Here is a 21,707-nt window from a genome sequence, read left to right as displayed (position 1 = left end):
ACATTTCTTATTCTACAATCAACATTTTTTCAAGTGACCCAATTTTCAACCTTTTTGATGAAGAAACGTCCGAGTTCCGCTGCGATTTTTTTATTTTTTGGGGTCATAAATTACCCCGGGACGACACAAAACACAAAACGTACACATTTACTTCTCCTGCTGTGTTGTATTTTGTATTTACTCCGAGGGAATAATGGCGCCGACGTCTGCAGTTCACCTTCGCATCGATCCGGTTAAACCTTTTTCATAACAAACACGATTCAACCTGACGACGGCGAGGCGTTTTCCCGAGGACGCTTCAGCTTTAACTCTCATTGTTCTGTCCTAATGTGACAGATGCCATAGTAATCACAAAATCCATACTCTCCCCTCGACTCGCCGCCGCGGAAGTGAATGTTTCTAGTAGTAATTATCCCGCTCTGATAGAGACACATGCCTACTATTAAAAACAACTCAATCCCGACGCTAAACAAACTACCTTCACAGTCACTTCTGCGCCGCTTCTTCTTTTAGTCGCGCTTCATTATTTCTGCAGTGCTGCGATTTTGGAAACTCTGAAACCAACCAAGAGGGAAATTACAGTAGAGTATTGAACGTTCAGCTGCTTTCTCCTCTTTACTCGACTGGACTTACAGAAGAGCTGCCAGAGCACGGGTTAGCTTAGTTTTTTATGCGATAATTTAAAAAAAAAAAGTGTATCGTAGCAAAATCAAGACACAAAAATAAGATTCGCCCATCGCCCCACCAAAAAACACACAAAAAAACATCAAGTAAATGAAAGAAACTCCAATCCCGAGCTCTTTGGGACGAACAAGATCAAAACAAACATGTCAAACACTCACAAAATACATAAATAAATACTACATAAATACATATACACACACCTATACCATAAAATACACATATACAAATATATATACATCCATTTTATATTTATTCACACACACACACAATATGTAAATGTATAAATACACCTATACCTACACACAGTATATACATCTATACACACATTTTATTTTTATTTATTTATTTTGAAATTTAAAGCCCCCTCACAGTTTAGCTTTTTGTTTACACTATTTTTATGTATTTAAAAAAAATCTTTTCCATTTATTATAAGTTACTGAACCTTGATTATTTGAGTTTTAATAAAGTTTTACTCCACAATGAGACGTTTTTCTTTTACTTCATGATTTTAGCTCCTGTTAATTCCACGTTAATAATAAAACTAAAGTATTGATCCAGTGACTCGGAGGAAAGTTGTTGATGTTTTCCAGAGCATTTATTTACGTTACAAAAGACAAATTTACCTGCGTTACATGAGCGTAGAAATGAGAATAAGCAAATTACGGAGAGATCACTCTGGAGCAGGGGTCTCAAACTCACGGCCCGGGGACCAATTGCGGCCCACGAGATGATATTTTGTGGCCCGCAGGACAGGATGAATGTGTGTGTGGCGTTACCAACACGTGTGTCACTCGCGCCGTGGACTCCAGTCACAAAAGATTCAACAAATAACCATGTATATTCACAAGAACTGGCATATTTCCTTATGTTAAAAACAGCTGTGACTTTTGAGAAGATTTTGACCTGCTTTTTTTTGTGGAATACCTGAAACACAAAGCTTCACCCACACTCCTCCTGCGGCCCCTGATTATCTGAGTTTGAAACCCCTGCCCCTTTTTTACCAGGGTCAGACTGTTGCTCAAAATGCCTCTAGTTTCCAAAACAAAACCCAAACTTGATCTTTGTGAGTCGTTCAGTTTGAGTCTGGAGCAGAGTCAGTCGAGCGCTCTCTCTCTCTCTCTCTCTCTCTCTCTGTCAGGTCTCGTATCTTTATTCTCTCCTTTTTCTCCGGGCACGTCCGCCTCAACTCGTGACGTGAGGCTTTTTGTCCTTCCCCAAGAAAATACAACAAGAGTCATAAAACGAGCAGATATTTTATAACTAAGGCTCTGCTGATATGGATTTTTAGCCGATGTTGATACGTGAGGGTCTGCGGCTGTGGCTGACGATCAATATGTGCTTTTTTTTGCTTTTAAAATTGATGGCGAGACCTGTGAATTTATTTTAATTTAAAGTTAAGATCATGGACTTGTGGGTTTTGGAATGTTTAGACCTGTTTTCTAGAATGAAAGCTGTGTAGTAATTCCTTATAATTATATAAAAACATCAGAATAAGCAGAAGAAACGATGGTGGTTTCAGTTTAAAATGGTCAAACAGTGTATAAAAAGCACCTGGACTTTACATTTTAATATCAAATCACACATTGTTGCTCATCATAAAGCTCTAAAATGATTAGAAACAACTGCAAAAAGGCAAAAATGTATACTTTTTGCATATTATATGAGACAGAATTATGCCAGACGTCTATTTGCACCAACAGAATCTCATCAAAATCTATGGACAAACACTGAGCAGGACTAAACAGACCTACACTTTTATAAAAATAATAACAAAATGTATTTATTTTAACTTTGTACAAAGACAAATCTCATGCACTGGGGCTGACACATGGACTCAGAGCAGCAAAATAGATTTATACAGTAAAAATACAATATGAAATGCACATTATCGGTGTTGAAATCGACAAATTTGCATCGATTACGGCCACAGCTGATACCGGAACCGATATTTCTTCCATCCGTCTGTAACTTCTGCTTCTAAACAAAAACATGACACGCTGTTCCCTCGTTTATCGCGGGGGTCATGTTCTAAAAATAACAGTTATTCTCTATGTTTTTTGTCTGTAAAACCCCTCACCACACACTTTATACACTTTCCTCACACAGGCGTTAACATTTTCTCACATTTCTCTCTCGTTTAAACTCTCGACTGACGGGAAAGACTTGATTTGTCGTGTAGATTTTGACTTTAGCTGCCGTAAAACCGGAGCAAACTTCTCTAAACCACCAAAACCATAATTACCAACTACTTTTAACTTCCAATACTGAAGACAGATGCTTTTATTCGTGGTAATTTTAGCTCAGGGTCTTGCGGGAGGCTCTGCTAAATCACCGTTTGATCTGACAGCAGTTTTGAAGCCCACTCAGGGACCGGATACGAGACAATAAATAAAATCAACTAAAAAACACTTTGAAAACTGAAGAAAATGACCTTGAGAGAACATTTTGCGAGGGCTCCATCTTTCCCAAATCCAACCGAGGAAACCGGCAGCGCTGATTTCAGAGAGTAAATATAGAAATAACCTGGAGGCTTTGTGTCGTCTCTCACCTGCTCATTTCACCGCTCACTTTTTACACCATCCAAACACATTAAAGCGTAAGCCAACGACGCTAAAACCCCTTACAGTGAGCGTCCTCTCCGCTCCACGCACCCCCCACTCCACAGCAATAAGTGTGTTGTGTTGTGGTCTCCGTGTGAATACTAATTTTATGATCAAACAACACGCGTTCTATCAGCCTCGAAATCTCATTCATAATCCCTGTTATTATAAGTAAGCAGCAGTTATCAAAAGCGGGGCAGATACCTCCTCCCCCCAACCTCCGCAGTCTAAGCAAAAACGCACATCACGCAGAGAAACATACAAATCTTGATTGACGAGAACGCCGACGACGAGGGGAATCTACGGCAGAAAACCCGCGCGAATCGTAAAAAGATGTGAAAACGCAGGCTTAAAAGTGAAGCGGGGAGTGAAAAGGATGGCGAGGTCGTGCTAATTTGACGTACAAAGCCGCCGTCTGTCAAGGTGATGGACTGGCGGAGGAGTCGTGGCGAGGTGCTGCTAATGCCAATGTATTCCGTAGGCCGCTCTGAATGCCCACGGTGTCAGATTGTGAATGCCTGACCTACGGGGCGAAAAACAACGCTGCGTTTTTGAAATGAAATACATTATGCAATCCAATCAGTTTATGTGGAGGCATTCAAAGTCGAAGGGAAAATGCTTTTAAGGACCATCACTTCATTTATTTTTTTTGACACATTTGTGTTTTGGTACTTGGCGAGAAGAATTTTATATCTGTGGTGAGTTTATCTGTGCAGTTGGGTAACTCCTCTCACTCCTTTCTCACAAAAATAACACTGACGAACCCTCACACAGTTTTCAATAAGGTCAGTGTTCATGAACCAAACAAGGCCGTATAGCACATGTGTCAAACTCAAGGCCCGGGGGCCAAATGCGGCCCGCCACGTCATTTTATGTGGCCGGTAAAAAGGTAAATTAAGGCTCGACTGTCATTTTAAAATAAGTCTATACTGATTTAATGTGTGTATTGACAATAAACGAATGAGATTTTCCCAACAAGTGACACAGAGAAATATTTGGAAATAATCATCCCAAATTGTTCAGGAAGAGGAAAATTGTGGGCGTGGAAGGAAGTTTCAAGAAAGACGCTAAAGGTGAATAAAGTTTGTGCTTTAAGGAGAAAATCTGTGTGTTTTTTGTGTTATGAGGCGCGGTCGGTCCAATCTACGTCGACATTTTGACACAAAACACGGAGCTAAGTATGAAAAAGTTAGACTGCAAGAAAAACAACAAACTGTCCAATAATTAAAAGGCTAAAAAAGTCTGTTTTTGAAGCAGAGCTGAAGGTTCTGACCAGATACACACTTTTAAAAATGTGAGTTTATCAGGAAATACACAGTTACACAGACACGTAATATTTACAACTTGAATAAATAATAAACACAGAAACATTATTTAACAAGTTTAAAAGTAGTTACATTTATTTTACATGACATTTGTTTACATTTAGTGACATTTATCCTGCCACAGTCACATCTGGCCCTTGATGGCGGCCATTTTGCTGATGTGGCCCTCGGTGAAAGTGAGTTTGACACCTCTGCCGTATAGCTTCATATTTACGCACTTTTCATCCATCAGAACACATAAAAACACACAAAACTCACGCATCGTCTTCAAACGTGTATTACTGAAGCGTTTTAATGAAAGAACAGTCAAGAAAACTCACGTCTGATGAGAGTTTCTGCTCTTAAAATCTGTGGATGGCACATTATACGGACAAACAAAGCTACGGGGAATATTTACTAAACCAGGCGCTAAATCATGATAGCAAACTGAAAAATGCATGATATTTGTGGGCGTGTTGCACATGATTAAGCGTTAGACTGTGCGTTTTATTGTTACTCCGGGTCTAAAGTGTAAATAAGAGTTCAGCGTCGGAGCAAAAGGGTTTCTGTTCCTGCAAAAATCTTCAGAATATGATGAGTTGACATGCGCTCGCTGCTCTGTCACTGCTGTTTTTTTCTTCATTCATTATGTACAATTAAAACGAGCTGCGATTTCCATGTTTTTAATCATCGGCTGCTCGTTGTAGATACGTGCCCCAGCCTCGTCACGGCCAAATCCAAACACGTGCGGAAGGAGAAACAGCTGAAACACGACACACGACACACGCGTTTGGAAATCCAGGCAAAACTTTTTAACTGTCTCTCCTCCACAGACACTTTACACCTGTCGCTCCAACGTGTTAAATATCCACAAAGCGTTTACTCTTGTCGTGTTTTAAATCAAGCAGCACCGCTAAACAACTTCATCTGTGTCTGTTCTCTTTGTTTTTTTATGCTTTTTGGCCAAAACACTCCGTCGTTTTGGTCCCCGGGGGCAAAATCTGCGCTTCGTGTGTCGATAAGAGACGCTAATCCGAGTGCGTCTGTTTTTTTAGCACGTCCGACGCATTTAGCTCGTGCGCAAAAGCTAAACAAACGTACGTCTAAGTGTGTGCAAGAGTTTCAAGCGTAGAACTCAAAACACACACGCAAAACTCTTTTAAGACACTGTTTACGATTAATGTATACTGTACATGAGTCACTGAACTGAATTTACTTTCACTTTGGCTTTTACTCTGAGCAAATGGATAGACAGATTAGCCAGAGAGCTAAAAAATGCTAAAGCCGTGTTAAATATAATTTGAGTTCATCCTCCAGTGCACACGGCTCAGTGAGGCATTACTCATCACTGATCTGACTGAATGCATCTCCAGACACTAATCCTATTTACAGTGTGCTCCTTATTCATCATTGTGTCACACCATTTGTCTTATGTCTCCATTTCATTTCCTAATGCAGAGGTTAGAGCTCATTAGTCTCCTCTCAGCACGAGCACAGTTAACTCCTCGAGCCCGAACATTACGACGCCGTGTAAACAACGTCGTCTTTGGTTATTCGCTTCACGGTGTCCACCAAATTTTGGACTGGTCGGGTAATTATTTTATTTGGATTGTAAGGATTTGTTAAGGAAAAGAGGAGCTGGAGTTTTTGGGGTTCTGGACAGTTTTATTTGTCATTTTTACTGAAGATGCTGTTTATTTCTTTGAATATACCGCTGTTTTTGAGTAGAATCTGGATAATTTTGAGAGCTTAGACGACTTATCGCTGCACGGTCCATGTTTTAGACGACCCAGAATCGCTTTACCTGATTAATCTACGAAGTTTTGCACTGTTACAACTGTATTTCATTCCAATTTCTTCATTTGTCAAGTGATAAAACACGATACACATCTGCACAGTGCACAATCTGCTTATTTTAAATGTAAAGATCTGATTTCATAAAGTAAACGTCGGCGCTCGAAGCCTCTCTCATGAATCCTGTGCCATGACGTTGCATTTCTCTGACACAAAGGAAAAAGCCAGGCTGCACCCAAAATAGCACGAGCCTTAATAAATATTTCAGCGACTCAGATGGAAGCATAAGGAGGAGGAGCACAAAGGAAGTTAGAGGTGGAAAGAAATGACTTGAGTATAATTGGTCGCAAAGAGAAACGCGAGTGAACGCACAGCAAATGATTGGCTAAAGTTTTAGTGGAGATGTTTAAGTAGCATTTGGTTTGGTTTGTTTGCACACGGTGAGATTAAAAACCAAAGAAAAAGTGTCAAAATCAATCAAAAACGGTCTCAAAAAACTCAAAAATCTCTTCTAGAAACAAAATTCACAGCACGCAAAAGTCTTCCTTTACTCCCCGTTTGCGGACGGCGTTTGAACCATGAATAAAACAAAATCCAGTCATATTTCTACATTAAAAATTCAGACTTTCTGCAAAGAAGCATGGAGCGTTGATGGAGCTGCTTCGGAAAACACACTAACCACTAACACGCTGTTAAATTATTATTCAAACTTCACAAAAGAACGAAGATCATTGTGGTGAAAGATGTAAAAAAATCCAAATCTAATCCAAGACAACGCTGCACTTACGCACTTACACCACAGCTGAATGCTAAAATGAAGTGTTTTTGAAGCGTCGGTGTGTACGATTTGCATCTGCTCGGTGCACAATTCCACCATCTAAGTTTAAAAACAGATGCGCTAAATCTAGGGCAGCATAATCCATTTCCGACGCAAAACATCCCTCTGATCTATAGTTAGAAGAAGCCAACATTCTGCAGTTTGAAAACCAAAGTGCAGCACCAAATGACGAGTGAACAGACACACGGATGAGTACACGGGGGTCGTTGTGGCGTCTTTTTTTTCCTTTTACAGCTGCCGGCTCTGCTTTTGCTCTTTGATATGAGCGGCGAGCACAACGGGGCGGCGCATTTCGGCACGCTCGAGGAGAGGCGTATTGATCTGAGCGAGGAAGTCAGTTCACTATTTATGACACGTTCCTAAAGCTCTCCGTCTGTCCGGCGTCGGCGCTCTGCCCGTTTGCGACGGAGCCGTTCACCTGCGACGCTGCGACGGACGACGATCCCAATGACCGACTTTTTGGAAATTCTGCAGCGGAAAAAGACGATCATGAGTGTGTGCGGTCGGGAAAAACCTGCAGAAAACAACCAAACAACTAAAAGTGCCGTTTAGGATATAAGTCATTTGTTTACCGTCGTACTCTGGAACATTTTAGGGAATAACAACAGCGGTAACGTCTCTATTTCTTTTAAAAATCCCAACAAACTTTGAGTCAGACTTGGGAAAATCTAGCTGTGTCATTCCATTAAACATTTAAGGTACGACTGATATTTATTCTGATATATTTCTGTATTTTCTTCTTCTATAATCAAACTGAGCATCATCTTCTAACAGTGGTGGACAAAACAGAAAACTTAAACACAAACGCTCACGCTTGACCCGTTTAAACGCAGTAGTAAATGTATTCCAGGTTTTATTACAGATCTGTGCCCTACAATAAAAATCGAACATGTTAACACGTCACTACTTGTCAGGATTTGTTTTTTGTTGTGTGTTCTGTGCTGTTTTCTGTGCCGACTGAGGACCCGACACTCTGGGCCACATCGTCTTGTCGCCTTCCACTATTTTCTTGTCATTTTCCGTTTTTTCCGTTCACGTCATGCTCCGGTTTATTTGTTGGAACTGCTCTGCTCCTCCGTCTCCGACCCAGCTCTCCACGACCGGTACGAACACCTCAGCCTCTGACCCTGCGACCCACGACGCCGCCCCGACTCTCCGCTCCGTCTTCACTCACATTCCTAAATCTGCAAATAAACTGTTGAACTGTTTCAGAGTCTGTGTCTTTGCTCCCCCACATCAGCCTTTATGACACTTTACTATGATATTTTGAGAGTTTGGGCTTTTGTTTCTGTGGAGAAGAACAGGTGAGCGTGGAAAAATGAAACAGATTTACAAAATTAATGATGCTCAACTGAAGAAAAAGCAACAAATTAATAAACTAAGGAAAACTCCATGTGTTCCAGCTGCACTGATCCTCCTGAAAGACAAAAATACTCCCTTAAACAGGAAGCTCCTCCCCCTACGTTTAGACCGTTTACTTCACAGGTGCTGCAGGTTTAAGGTGGCCAAACTATGGCTCGGGGACCAAATGCAGCCCTCAGACCAGCTTTTTTTGGCCCTTAAACCTCCCACTGAACCGGCCAAATTGATCATAAGCAGAACTTTTAACAGCAAATTAAACTATTTCTACCACAATAACCTCAAACGTCACATTGCAGCGTGATACAGACGTAAAATTAATGTGTTTCAAGCTTTATTAACACACGGCGGCTCGGTCTAAGCGCCGCACTGCACTGATCACCGTCTGTGGCCCCCCGCTTCGTTTGTTTTAAGATGTGGCTCTCGATAAAAAAAGAGTTTGGGCCCCTCCCTGTCAACTGTATCATCGGACTAAAAACTGCATCTTTAACTCAAAAGTGACTCAAATAAAACTATAAACACTTAAACATTAAACAAAATACATAATGAAACAAACAAAAAAAAGAATGTAACGCAGTTCTCCCTCCACATGGTCCGGCCCATGACCACACCCAAGGCTGACAGACCACGCCCCCTCTGAATCGAATAAATTTAACCAAATAAAATCTCTTTAAAGCAGAGGCGTCAAACTCATCTTCACCGAGGGCCACATCAGCAAAATGGCCGCCATCAAGGGCCAGATGTGACTGTGGCAGGATAAATGTCACTAAATGTAAACAAATGTCATGAAAATAAATGTAACTAATGTTAAACTTGTTAAATAATGTTTCTGTGTTTATTATTTACTCAAGTTGTAAATATTACGTGTCCGTGTAACTGTGTATTTCCTGATAAACTCACATTTTTAAAAGTGTGTATCTGGTCAGAACCTTCAGCTCTGATTCAAAAACAGACTTTTTTAGCCTTTTAATTATTGGACAGTTTGTTGTTTTTCTTGCAGTCTAACTTTTTCACACTTAGCTCCGTGTTTTGTGTCAAAATGTCGACGTAGATTGGACCGACCGCCTCATAACACAAAAAACATAGATTTTCTCCTTAAAGCACAAACTTTATTCACCTTTAGCGTCTTTCCTGAAACTTCCTTCCACGCCCACAATTTTCCTCTTCCTGAACAATTTGGGATGATTATTTGCAAATATTTCTCAGCGTCACTTCAAATCTCATTAGTTTATTGTCAATACACACATTAAATCAGTATAGACTTATTTTAAAATGACAGTCAAGCCTTAATTTACCTTCTCGCGGGCCACATAAAATGAAGTGGCGGGCCGCATTTGGCCCCCGGGCCTTGAGTTTGACATGTGCTTTAAAGTAACAGGAGTGTGTGATGTTTAACTTAAAGACAGATGAACTAAAAGACCTAACAAAACACCGGGATTGTCACGTTTAGTGTTTAAAAATGATCGGAAATGAACTGAAAACGTGTGAATAAACAAAAATATGACGACGTGCTTCAGAAATGCCAATGTTTTTTATTATTATTCCGTGCACCCAGGCTGTAAAAGGTTAAAAACTGCAGCAAAACAGACCTGACCCGTCCCGTATTTGTACAAGGATATTTTATAAATCTGACTCATTTCAAATGGCTCCAGACTCACGCTGAGTCACGTATTTGACAAGCTGCTGATTGCTCAATTTTTCTTTGCACTGGAGGAACTCGCTGAGGTGCTGTGTGTGATTTTCCTCAGCGAACTCAAAAATAAAATGTTTACGGGACGGACGATACTTAAAAGACGGTATGTAAAGGGTAAAATGTAAACGTAATTGTAAAGCGGTTGTTTGGACGCGGAGGGCGGGGTGTCGTTGGCAGAGTCGTGGTTTAATCCACTAATGCACCGCGGATCCTGCAGAGGCCACGAACGAGAGGAAAAGGAACACAGATTTGCTGATGAGAGCGAGCCATCAGAGCTCATAAATGAATGAGAAGAATGAAGTATTACTCAGGGCCGGGCGGAGACGTGACACAACCAGAGACGGTGGGTTAATGGATGGAGCGGTGGAGGTGCTGCTGACTCCTCCTTTTGACTAATCTGAGTCTGACAGACGGATTAGATCAGCGCAGACACAGAGCGCACGCGACTATATCAACAGAAATGTGCAGAAGAGGCGACGTTTTAGCACAACAACAAGTATCTGGCAACACCTCAGAGCAGAGACTGAAAACACGTTATTTTTTTTATGCAAAGATGTAAATCACATGTGTCAAACTCAAGGCCCGGGGGCCAAATGCGGCCCACCACGTCATTTTATGTGGTCGCGAGAAGGTAAATTAAGGCTTGACTGTCATTTTAAAATAAGTCTATACTGATTTAATGTGTGTATTGACAATAAACTAATGAGATTTGAAGTGACACTGAAAAATATTTGCAAATAATCATCACAAATTGTTCAGGAACAGGAAAATTGTCGGCGTGGAAGGAAGTTTCAAGAAAGACGCTAAAGGTGAATAAAGTTTGTGCTTTAAGGAGAAAATCTGTATGTTTTTTGTGTTATGAGGCGGTCGGTCCAATCTACGTCGACATTTTGACACAAAACACGGAGCTAAGTGTGAAAAAGTTAGACTGCAAGAAAAACAACAAACTGTCCAATAATTAAAAGACTAAAAAAGTCTGTTTTTGAATCAGAGCTGAAGATTCTGACCAGATACACACTTTTAAAAATGTGAGTTTATCAGGAAATACACAGATACACAGACACGTAATATTTACAACTTGAATAAATAATAAACACAGAAACATTATTTAACAAGTTTAAAAGTAGTTACATTTATTTTACATGACATTTGTTTACATTTAGTGACATTTATCCTGCCACAGTCACATCTGGCCCTTGATTTTGCTGATGTGGCCCTCGGTGTAAATGAGTTTGAGTTTCTCTGATGTAAATGGTGCAGTGAGTTCTGTGGATTTTTAATAAAATAAATCCTAATTTTAAATCTGCAGAGAAAGTTTTTCCTTAACTGCAAAAAGTGTAAAAAATAAACAGGATTTGAGGAACATTTATAAGCAGAAACTGTCCATTTTTGAAGAAGATTTTCAAACGACGAAGCACTAAAAACATAATTTACAGACAAGTAACCCACAATAGTTTTGGATCAACTGGGGCCTCAAAAAGTTTAAAAAATTCACCTGAAAGTTATTTTAGATGAAGAGATGGAGCTAAGAAAAGAGAAAGTGATTAACAAATGGGAAGATGATTTCTCGAATATTTATGCTTCTCTTTTTCCTTTAAACAAAATAAAATAAGACAAAACTGATCTAAAAGTGTTATGTAACGACAGAACAGCTTTGTATAAATAAAAACTCAATCATTAAAAGGTTTTCTGGGCCAATTATGACACGTAAATCGTCTTATTACGTCAAATTACATGTTCAACCAGGAAATCGTCTGAATCGATGTCCCGTCCAGCAAATTTTGCATTATCTGCGCCAATATCTGATACCAAAATTGAATCGTGCGTCCCCCAAACTACAACTTTGAGTATTTTTAGACTATTTAGAACTATTGCAATTGAAGCTAGTAAACTTTAAACATGAACAATATGACAAAAATACAATAGTGTCTCATTAAAATCAAACCCAAAGAGCTTCAATATTTATTTACTAAACATTAATACCGACTTTTAATGATTCCCTGTGATCCAGAAAACACTCTTGACCAAAACAGACGTCCCTCTGTTTAAGAAAATACATAGAAATCTCATTCTGGACGATTTAACCCAGAAAAATATTCAACATTCTTCGTCCAAAGTCTGAACTCTGCTCCAACCCACGAGCTTTTACTGACGGAGGTTTGGCTGGAGTCGAGTCTTTCAGTCAAAAAAAACCAAGGCGTATCGAACAGAAACGTCTCCGTCTCAATCTAGATTCAACTCGGACTAAATTCAGAGTCATATTTTTACTTTACATATTAAAAAAAACAACATATAATGGGCTCGATTCAAGTCCGCACGGCAAGACTTGGCTTCTACGACACAAACCGAGGGAGACGGAGAAAACAGAGGGGAACTTGAAAAGAGCCATGGACGCAGAAGAGAGGAAAAGCTACAGAGAGACGAGCGAGACAAAGATTAGCCTTGTGTCAGTGAATGCACCATGGGGACAGTGCGGCTCTGTGTTCGACAGAGCCAGAAAATCCGTGAACTGCAGTGACACACGAGAAGAAGCATCAAGACTGAATCACACAAACACGACTCCGGTTTTTTTATATACAGATCATAAATATGTTTAAGAAGCAGATGAATTTATCCCCAACGACGTCACTGAGCGTTTACGTTAAAGCAGAGGCGTCAAACTCATCTTCACCGAGGGCCACAGCAGCAAAATGGCCACCATCAAGGGCCAGATGTGACTGTGGCAGGATAAATGTCACTAAATGTAAACAAATGTCATGTAAAATAAATGTAACTACTTTTAAACTTGTTAAATAATGTTTCTGTGTTTATTATTTATTCAAGTTGTAAATATTACGTGTCTGTGTATCTGTGTATTTCCTGATAAACTGACATTTTTAAAAGTGTGTATCTGGTCAGAACCTTCAGCTCTGCTTCAAAAACAGACTTTTTTAGCCTTTTAATTATTGGACAGTTTGTTGTTTTTCTTGCAGTCTAACTTTTTCATACTTAGCTCCGTGTTTTGTGTCAAAATGTCGACGTAGATTGGACCGACCGCCTCATAACACAAAAAACACACAGATTTTCTCCTTAAAGCACAAACTTTATTCACCTTTAGTGTCTTTCTTGAAACTTCCTTCCACGCCCACAATTTTCCTCTTCCTGAACAATTTGGGATGATTATTTGCAAAAAATCTCATTAGTTTGTCAATACACACATTAAATCAGTACAGACTTATTTTAAAATGACAGTCAAGCCTTAATTTACCTTCTCGCGGCCACATAAAATGGCGTGGCGGGCCGCATTTGGCCCCCGGGCCTTGAGTTTGACACATGTGCGTTAAAGCATCGACTCTTCACATTTGAGAGAAGAATTAAAAACAAGTGCAAAATCAACAGTAAGAACTCACGCTGACCCTACATCCTCTAAACTATTATAAAAACACACCCACATCTCAAATCTTTGTCTTTATTTCCGCCCATGTTTCCCTGAAGCTCGTCGCGTTTCACAAATCTGTCCCTCTCTCGGGTCCAGCCATCTGACATCTGAAAATAGCATTTGAGCTGCGTCTGGTCCAAAGCAAAAGACGAAACAGACGGCAGCAGATCCCAGAGTTTAGTGCGTGTAGGTCACACACATCACTGTCGCTCACTGATGAATGTCTGGACACGTTCACCTCGGGTCGTTCTGATCGAAAACAAGACTCGTCCGACTCGGGGCAAATAAAACCAGAGCTTCTGAGTATTTACTCTGAGGAACAGGAGCAGGACCAAACATGAGGGGCAATGTTTGGCAAGACCGGGATGAACCAACACTGAAAATGGATAAGATGTTCTTTTATCTACCTCCTTTTTTAAATTATAAAAAGAAACATGTTTATTTACAGCCACATATTGGATTGTGATGGTTTATAATAGATTTACTCATAATAATTTACGTTTAAATGCATCAGCGTAGCATAAAGTACAACATCGATACTCAATTTTCACATTTACACGTCATTTTTCAAGGACGAAAGTTTATTTATTTATATTAATTTAACACATATCGAGCGTCACGTACATTTCCCCCAGTTTAATTGACCGATCAGTTTTTATTTTAACATTTGTCGTTAAACTGCAGCTCGTGCGCAGGAGGATCTACACGTTGGTGCATCTCAGACGTAATAACAAACTGGCAGTGACGTTGTTGATGTTTGAGGTTCATACTCAAACTTGAGGAGGCAAACGCCGCGCTGCGCTCTGTCCCTTTACGTCTTATCACTGTTGCGTTTGACCCAGATCCTGTGGCCGTGTGCACATGCCAGCGTCTGTTTATTCCTACATTAGACATGAGACGACCGCGCTTATGCTCAACTCGATTATGTGCATGACGGGAGCGCCCGCCCAGGCTTTGTAGGCCGAGCTGCGCGGTGGCAAACCCGAGTAAAGTGCATCGGAGAGCGCGCGCTGCAAGACTGCGGGGTCGTCTCAAATGAAATGTAAATCCTGTTTGGAAAAACTGGTGCAGAAGCTTCCATGACTCGCCGGGTTGGTGCACGCCGGAGCTTTTCACTGCAGTGCGGACTTCTGGAAACCAAATATGGAACTGCTAGACTGAGAAACCTTCAGCGTTACAATACAGACGAGCTTTCATAACGACGACGTGCTAAAAACAGAGGGTTACAAGTGCAGCTTTTGTTCTAAAAAAGCGTATCACATATTACAATACCAAAAGAGATAAACACGCGTTGGAAACCCCCGGCGAGCGCGATTCTCTTCCCTGTAAATGCCTCTGTAGTCGGTTACAGTGACAAGGACAAAGATGACTTTAGCTCCATTATGTTTGGGAGAGAAAACAGGCTGTGGTTTGTGGATCAGGGCAGACAGTGGGGGCTCCGGCTGCCGCTGACAACCTCCACTCTCCTCCTTCGCTCAAAGAACCGCCCTTCTTGTCCTCGCAGCAGAAACCGTGGGCACGCCACAAACAAGAGGCTGTGTCGAGACCGACGCAGGCCAGAAAAGAGACTTAAAAGATCAGTGTGAGGCAAAGGAGGCGAAGTGCTTCAAAGTTTTAGGAAAGAGTTTCTCAAAAGCATCAACTGGGATATGATGATTTTAGACTCGATGTGATTTTTCTACATAAATACAGACGGATTTCAGTCTTGATTTCACGCATTTAACACCAAAATATATCAGATTATTCCAAAGTTTGACGTCTCCTGCGAACGACGACCATCTACAGACTGAATTTTCGCGCTAATAAGATGCAGGATGTGTCGAGATGTGGCACTGACAGGAGATAAATGGACTCATGACACTTATTTACCTTATTTAACAGACATAAAATACTAAAAAAATAAACTAAAATGCCCGCTACAGTTTGAAGATTTGATTTTATGCCTTACAAAATCAACATATTCGTTCGTTATGGGTTTATTTCAGTTCCATCAAACATGTTGTCACCTGTAACTGTGAATAATACAGTTTTATCATAATTATTTTTGCCCTTTTGGCTTTTTTACGTCACCTGGACACGACCTGGAGGGACGGAAATAAGTGGAATTCAGAATATGTAAAGAAAACATCCTCCGAATCATTTGTATCTCGTCGTCCGTCTTTGGTTGTCTGGAAAATTGTACGTCCAAATCAATACGATGCATCATTATTTACACAACAAAATCCACATTTAATTCACTCTGTAGCTGTTCTTTTGTGTTCTGACATATCGTTTCACTGTTATAAAGTTACAGGACACTTGAATTAAACTTTTACAGTTACGACAGGAGGAAAAACGTTTCTTTGGTCTGACGTCTGTGTGATCCTCAGTCGTCCAGGTCTGATCCACAGTAAAACTATTTGGGATTTTACTATTTCGCTTTGATGGAAGAAAAGGTTCAAGTTCGTTTTGTCGACTTTTGGGAGCAGATGTGTGTCGTTGTTTTGGCGTAAAAACACACGGGGCTTTGTCAAAGTGTCAAAATGTCAGGATTTGAACAGTTTATAAATGAATTTGATCAGGATGATTTAATGAAATGAACTCAAATTTACATATTTCAGTGTCGTCTGTGCTTTTCTGTTAAACATCACTGCTCCCACGGCGTTCACGATAATGAAAATATCGACTTATCATTCAGTATTTAAAAGCTGGAACAATATATTTAGAGGGTTAAAGTTTATCGTGTGACTTTTTCTTTGCACTACTGGACACTTTTGGTTGTTTTTTTAGTTTTATGGAAGGTTTTGAGCTGTTAAAGTTGATTTAATAAACTCTGACTCATTATAGATGCAAACTAATGACTTAAGTGTTTTTTTTTACTAAATAATTTACATTTAGGACAGTTTTTGTGGTTTAAATCTACTCTTGGGTCATTGTTTGCGTCATAAATAAGTTTCAGTTTTCATTTATTGTCTGTATTTACTTCAGCGATATATTACACTTCAAAATGTGTCATCGTCACAAAACTATATGGAATCAATCCGGTTTTAATAAAGATTTAATTAGTTTTAATCGTCGGAGATTTGCTTGGACAAGTGCAAGTAAAAGTTTGAGATTTGGAGCAGAGTTCAGACTTTACAGGAAGAAACGTGACTATTTAAGGTTTGTTTATATTCAGGAAATTAATATTGAAAAGGTATTTTTATAAGATTATTAAGATAAAGATTATGATTGATCACTATGAGGAATGAAATGGTGATTTTTTTTTATTATTCTTTCTTTTTTTTTTTATTGCATTTTAACATTTTACAGCCCTCCCACCCCTCTCGCCCAGACGGAAACAGGAAAAAAAAAAAAAAAAAATACACACATAAATAAAAAAAAAAGTAAAACACATAAAATAATAAAAAATCAAATAAATAAATAAAAATAAACATAAATAAAAATAAATAAAATTAATACAAATAAATAAGTACATAAAAATAAATAAATACAAATAAATAAGTACATGAAAATAAATAAATAAAAATAAATAAATTAAATAAATACAAATAAATAAGTAAATAAATAAAATAAAATAATAATAAAATAAAATAAATACAAGTAAATAAGTAAAAATAAAAAAATAAAAAAATAGCCGTAGCCAAGTATGACAAGCATAATAAGTGGTAATATTAATGGAAAGCAATAATACGGGCACAGAAGTTAACCAGAACACAAACCACACAGAATATGCAAAAAAATAAAATAAATTAAAATAAATACCAGTATAATGTGTTTGTCGTACTGTCTGCCCTCACAGCTCTGCATCACTGGTCTGTAACCCTACACTCCTCCTCAGAGACTCATATCCAGCGTTCACACTGCATTATTAACCTCTGACCTTCTGACTTCTGACGTCTGTGCCACTCTCCCTGCTCTGATACAGCTCATATCGCTTTTGTATTTCTTGATCCTCTTATCTTGTTCACATTTACGCCCTTTTAAATACCTCCGCTCTTAATCACTGCTCCGGTTTCTTCTCCGCGCTCACTTTTTCCCCCCCGGTCCTTATCCTCCGCCCCCTCTCTCTGCCGCCACTTCCTCAGGAGGACACAAACGCATTAGGATAAGAGCTACTCCACGTATCTCCTGACTGCGGCGAGGCTCCCGGGCGCAGAGGTCCAATCGGGCGTCGTGTGCGCTCAGATAAGTCAAAGTGCTGCGCGTACAGAGACACACGCACGGCTTTTAAAACGTCTCCTATCAATTCTTTGCTAATATGAGGAATTACGCGGCTGTCGCAAAGTTTTCTAACGCACAATAAACTCACCGTGTGTCTATTTCTGTATCGTAAGATTTGTTTGTGTTAATTTTTCTCTGCTGTAATTGTCTGAAACTCCGCTGAGAGTCCATCCTTTTCCAAAAAAAAAAATGTTTAAGGACGAACATCTGCGTCGATATTGGACGTTTTCATAGGTGGCACATCGGTTTTCAAGACGACATCACATAAATTGGTGAAATAACAAAAGACGAAGTTGAAATCTGTCAACTGGACAAATCGTTGTAGGAGCGAAGACGTTTGGCGGCTTGGACGAGCAGCTAAACGTCTTCGCTCCTACAAGACGCTTTTTCAGTTCTGGTCAGATAAGTTGACGTCTAAGACCCCCAAGGATTGTCTTTCCTAACAAAAATATCTTCTTTAACTCTCCTCTCAAACCGTTTCTTTCCTCTGGGTCAGATCTGATCCTCACTCTCTTCTTCTGTCGTGCTTAGCGTCTTTGAGATGCAGATGAACAGCAGACTGTGGTCCTGAGCTGCTCTCTTTCTCGTGTTGGTTCGTTCTCTTATGGAGCGGGTGGATCAGTTTTTGTAGATTTGAAAAAGGCCGGAATCTCAAACTGTCTGAAGATTCTCTGAGGTTTTTCGCCGCGTAAGGAAGAGATACACGTTTCCTTCTAGGTTTTTTTTGCTCACTTCGATCTACTGAAGGTCCATTTTGGATCTCCACAGGTCCACGTGTTGCTCCTCCTTCACTTTTCCATTTGTGTTTTTCAGTGGACGGTGTGAGTCAAACTTCAGGTATCGGTCAGTGTGCGTGGTCTTCCTAAAAACTTCTACCTGGACTCGCCGGTCTTCTCCTAAAGTTACCGCACAATCTAACAAGGCCAGTTTGTTCTTCTTCGCTTCTTCTCGTGCGAACTTGATGTTTGGATCCACCGCGTTAATAATTAATAATAATAATTTGGTGAAATGAGACAATTTACTGGCCCAAAACGCCTCTTAATATCGTTACAAAGCTGATCTGTAGTTACAAAACACACTCGGATCATTTTTTATCTTATTAATAACCTTTTCAGAGTCTGCTCTCAGTATCAGTATCAGTTGGGTTTATAAAAGAAGGAAAAAAAAACACTTCTCCACAAGGACGAATGACACATAAAAGCCAGTCATGTGATGCTTACAGATATCCGAGCGCTCGAGCCTGCAGCCAGTCGAACGTCTCATTTTTGCTGAACGGTAATTGTTGTGTTTTAAAAAAGAAAAAAGGAAGTTACACAGAAGTGCTTATTACTTTTATTTCCATCCAGGGAGAAGAAATGTGGCTGTAGCTTTTCCTCCGACGCCTGAAGCTCCAGATCCACTCGTTATAACTTCACAGCTGTAAATACGACTGATCAGGATGAAACTTTCACACAAATGAGAGGAGTTATTATGATTACGCAATAAATTAAACAACCAAATGGATGAATATGGGGAAACTAGTGTTATCCAGAAATAAACCTCAGCTTAAATGAATGTTTTCCACTCAGAGCGACGTCCAAAACATTTAAAATACAAATAAATGAGTGATTTTTCTGACCATACTGTTATTTTACATTGTTTTTTCCGCATTAAGGAAACACCAAATGTCTTATCCTCCTGAGACCTGGTGTCCTCATCTGTGGACAACACATTTTGTGGGTTGTTTAGGCCACAGTGCAAATTTTTAGAAGAACAGCAACAAGAACATGTTCAATTTTGAATATTTCTAGGAGTTTAGAATATTTATTTATTTATTCATTTATTTTTATTTTTTATCAATTTTTATTTGATTAGATTTTTTAATGTTTTTTAAATTATTTTTTTATTTGATTTTTTTAAATTGTATTTTTATTTATTTTTTATTTTTTATTTTATTTTTGTATTTGTTTTATATTTTTGTATTTTTATTTTTTTTATTTTTTTTATTGTATTTTAATTTTTATTGATTGATTTATTTTTATTTTATTTTTGTATTTATGTTTTATTTGATTTTATATTTTTGTATTTTTATTTGTTTTATTATTTTTTATTGTATTTTAATTTTTATTGATTGATTTATTTTTATTTTATTTTTATTTATTTTATTTTTGTATTTATGTTTTATTTGATTTTATATGTTTGTATTTTTATTTGTTTTATTATTTTTTATTGTATTTTAATTTTTATTTATTGATTTATTTTTATTTTATTTTTATTTAAAGACATATATCTTCCTGGACCTGTCAGCAGCACAAATGAGACACATTGATCCTAGAGGCAAAATTGTTTCTAATTTTGTTTTTTACAATGTCTGTGTTCAAGCTCTTAATAGTTTTTGCAAATAAAGTCCTGCAGGAGCCCGTTTCTCAGGAGGATATACCTAATATCTCCAGCCTGTGCACTTTGTTTAAATGTCCATATTTTGATTGGATTATTTATCTTTCAGCCCAACTTCAAAGTCAAACTCTGCTTTTACTGTCACAGATCTGACTCTAGAGAAAACTCACCAATCTGTGGCTCTTTAAATCGCGGTTTAATACTGTCTGATGATGAAAATACAGCACTGAGCGTCGCAGAGTAAACACAGAACGCGCTCGTCTTTTCAATCTGTCAGTCCAGCCCCTGGTTAATAATCAGCGCTCACACACGGCCGTCTCCAGAGTCCTTTAATTAACCATGAGACGACTGGCGGTGACATAACGAGCACATCGCCATCGCAGAATCAGGACTCGGCAGGAATCAGACCTGATTTAGATTTATCCACCGCCAACTTCAGCTCGGAACGACGACAGACGACAGCTGCCCCCAACGACGTGACAAATGTGTAGAGACGCCCAGAGACGCCACGCAGACTTCAGGACGGAAACACAGAGTACACACTGAGTACACACACGGAGTACACAGGGAGTATACAGAGAGTACACACAGGGAGTACACACAGGGAGTACACACAAAGAGTACACACAGAGAGTACACATGTATGACAGCACCGCACAATGTTAAAACGAAATCACAATCAAGAGCAGTTATGAAATCATAAGGAAATCACAATGAAATCACAGTAGAATCGAAATCAAGTGCAGTTATCAACTCGCAATGAAATCAAAATCAAGAGCAGTTACTGAATCATAATAAAATCAAGAGCAGTTATCAAATCACAGTGAAATCACAATGAAATCAGAAGCAATTTTCGAATCACAGTGAAATCACAATTAGGTGCAGTTATGAAATCAATGAAATCAAAATCAAGGCCAGTTATTCAATCACAACAAAATCACAATGAAATCAAAATCAAGTGAAGTTATCGAATCACAGTGAAATCAAACTCGAGTGCACTTATTAAATCATAAAGGTGGAAATGATTTAGGTCACAGAATGTCATGTGCAAATGTAAAATTATTTAAATAAACAAACATTTTGTGTCTTTAATCTTTAAACATCCTGGACTGATGAGACACTGGGTCCACGAGACGGAGATTTTAAAATAAATTGTGCGATTCATGTCACAATTTGGCTTCACCGTCTTTTATTCACCTCAGATATTTTATTGTCATTGTGGAGCTGCTTTTTGGAGCAGCACTTTCTTTAGAAATGAAACTTACCAGAATTTAACCCTTTTTTTTTTTGTCCAATCCAAACAAAGACACGGAGAAAAATCTCACAGGATCAGAATCTCACGAGATCTCGCCCCGTCCATAACAAACACGTGATTCTTCTTTGTTTACGGCGCAGACTCCCCCCCTCCCCCGTCACAATGAGTCCGTCCTGTACGTCA

General features: G+C 39.1%; 1 protein-coding gene across 4 annotated transcripts in view; it reads right to left on the bottom strand.

Moving 5' to 3' along the window:
• pcbp4 (poly(rC) binding protein 4) overlaps positions 1 to 21,707 on the bottom strand; it is a 105,796-nt gene that overhangs the window by 77,626 nt on the left and 6,463 nt on the right. The gene's annotated exons all lie outside the window — the stretch shown is intronic.

The sequence above is a fragment of the Periophthalmus magnuspinnatus genome, chromosome 5, assembly GCF_009829125.3.
Source record: "Periophthalmus magnuspinnatus isolate fPerMag1 chromosome 5, fPerMag1.2.pri, whole genome shotgun sequence".
Lineage (NCBI taxonomy): Eukaryota > Metazoa > Chordata > Actinopteri > Gobiiformes > Gobiidae > Periophthalmus > Periophthalmus magnuspinnatus.
Note: the sequence above shows the minus strand (reverse complement) of the source record. Positions and strands in the feature narration are given on the sequence as shown.